This window comes from Chrysemys picta, chromosome 2 (assembly GCF_011386835.1).
Source record: "Chrysemys picta bellii isolate R12L10 chromosome 2, ASM1138683v2, whole genome shotgun sequence".
NCBI lineage: Eukaryota > Metazoa > Chordata > Testudines > Emydidae > Chrysemys > Chrysemys picta.
The window spans coordinates 5,570,295-5,573,027 of NC_088792.1; the positions used below are offsets into that span (position 1 = coordinate 5,570,295).

Sequence of the window (2,733 nt, forward strand, 5' to 3'; positions counted from 1 at the left end):
ATGGATCACAAGTTGACTAGGAGCCAACAATGAGGTGCAGTTGTGAAACAGGCTATCTAGGGGGGATTACCAGGTATGTTGTATGTCAGACCAGGGCGGTGCTTGTTTGGCTCTGCTTGGCACTGGTGAGGCCTCAGTTGAAGTTCTGTGTCTAGGTTTGGGAGCCACACTTTAGAAAAGATGTGGGCGAATAGGAGAGAGTCCAGAGGGGAACCACAAACATGACAAACAGGGTTTACAAAACCTGATTGATTAGGGAAGTTTTTTTAAAAATGGGCATGTTTTGTTTTGAGACAAGACGACTGAGGAGGGACCTGATAACAGTCTTCAACTACGTTAAGGGCTGTTCTAAAGGAGATAGAGATCAATTGTGGCAGCCCATATGAGTCCCAGACACTAAAAAGAGCAAAAGTGTTGAATTCTCATAATGCGAGTCACATACTGAGCATTAATTAAAGTAACATATTAAGAAATTAAACCTAGAACCAAGTTTATTTTATTTTTAATCTCAGATAACCTTGCAGGGCACCATTTCAAATAGATTAATGGTCAAGAAACAAGGAAAGGTGTCTATATTCCAACAGCCACATAATGACAGGACATTAGGTAACATTGTTCCTCTCAAGCAATTGTAAAACATAATTTCCACATGCTACATCAGTTCTTTGAGTTTCATTTAATTCTTGTACGACATTTGTGATACACAAATCAAGGCAGTAACACATAGCCCATACTACGATCCTTCTTCCAATTGTTCTTCTCAATTGACTGGAATGGTCATGGTGAACAAATTAGCTGGGAATGTTTTTCCAGTCTTTCACCCTCTTAAGAGCATCCTTAACCTCCTTGTTCCTCAGGCTGTAGATCAGGGGGTTCAACATGGGGACCACCAGGGTATAAAACACAGCAGAGATTTTCTCCTGTTCCAGTGAGTAGTATGTGGCTTAAGCTCATAGGTCCATGTTGGTGACAGCTGTCAGATGAGAGGCACAGGTGGAGAAGGCTTTGCGCCTGCCCTTGGTGGAGCAGATCCTCAGGATAGAGAAGAGGATGTACAGATAAGAGATTATGACAATCAGGACGGTGGACATGGCAATAACCCCAGAGAACGCTACAAGCAAAATCTCACTGATGTGGTTATCAGAGCAAACGAGCTTCAGTAATGTGTTAGTGTCACTAAAGTAATGATTGATGATGTTGGGTCCACAGAATGACAACCTCAGCAAGCCACATGTGTGGGTCAGTGAGTTCATGAGCCCCCCTACATATGAGCTGGCCACTAGATGAATACAGACTCTCTTAGACATAACAGCGGTGTAGAGCAGAGGGTTACAGATGGTTACATAGCTGTCACACGCCATCATGGCCAGCAGGAACCCTTCTGTGCTCACAAACACAACAAAAGAGAAGTGTTGAGCAATACAGGCAGAGTAAGAAATGCTTTTACTCCCCACTAAGGAATTCACCAGCATCCTTGGAGCGAAGACTGAGGAGTAGCAGAGGTCAACAACGGACAGGTTACTGAGGAAGAAGTACATGGGGGTGTGGAGTCGGGGATCAACCCTGATCAACACAATCATCCCAAGATTCCCCACCAGCGTAAGAACATAGATCACCAGGAACGCCGCGAAGAGGGGTATCTGCAACTCCTGACGATCCGTCAGCCCCAGGAGGATGAACTGGGTCACCATGCTGTCATTGCCCTCAGCCATTTATACGGGGTGCATGAAACCAGACCTGCCGGGATAACAAGAGTGAGCAGCATGGAAGAAGGAAATTTCATGGCATGAATTAAATCTGAATGACACCACCGGGCCTGAATGTGGGTAGTGAATATCTTACAGGAAACCAGCTGCCGTGATGTCTGGGAAGAGCTGGGATGGACCTTTAAATTTACACTCCCTTTTTAACAGGGCTGAGATTTTCAAGGCTGTCTAGGAGATTTAGACATCCAAGACTCCATAAAATTGACTGGAATTAGGCATCCAGTTCCCGATAGGGCTGTGACAGTGTACCCCATAAGGCTTTATGGGGAGGGGGTGCTTATAAATGTATGTATGACATAACTGGAATATGTTTTGTGCTGCCTGTGCCATGTAACATATCTCCGTAAAGGTTATGGTCTACTATATCTATTCATCCTATTTGTACATGTATATCATTTTCTACTCGAGGTTAAGAATATGGGCTGTATGCTTGCTTGATTTCTAAGTAAGCTTTGTGAGGCATTTGGTCAGCTTCTTTAGGAAGGAATTCGTCAGGTTAAGTACCTGATCAAGAGACACTTGGGGAACAACGCATCTTGGAATGCTCCAAGCCACATGAGAAGTCTTCCTGGAGACATGCAAGATGCCATGTGGACAATAGCGTCGGCCTGCAAAGACTGAGTCATGCAGGGGCATGTGACTTGCCCAGGTGACTCCAAAACTCCATCTTGGAACTGGACTTTGCATAGGAGGGAGGAGGGGGGTCTCCACCCACAAGAGAGATTCTATTTAAACCTGTGGGAGACCCCTCCATTTGGTCTATCCAGCTGACCCATTGGAAACAGAAAGTGGGGTGCCCAAAGGGGTCCAGAGCACCCCAGGGAAAGCTGCTGTTCTTGCTACACTTGCAAGAGATAAAACTCTCTCTCCAAGACGGGCGGGGGGGGGGGAATCTCTTCATGGGAGGAACTTCACAAGGGAGTGGGGCCCAGCCCAGAGAAACTCCAGAGGGAGGGGCCGAGGACAA

At 45.8% G+C, this 2,733-nt stretch overlaps 1 pseudogene; it reads right to left on the bottom strand.

The window, feature by feature from the left end:
- Positions 1–791: 791 nt before the first annotated feature.
- LOC135981070 (olfactory receptor 5J3-like) lies at positions 792–1,712 on the bottom strand (annotated as a pseudogene).
- Between the last annotated feature and the right edge of the window lie 1,021 nt (positions 1,713–2,733).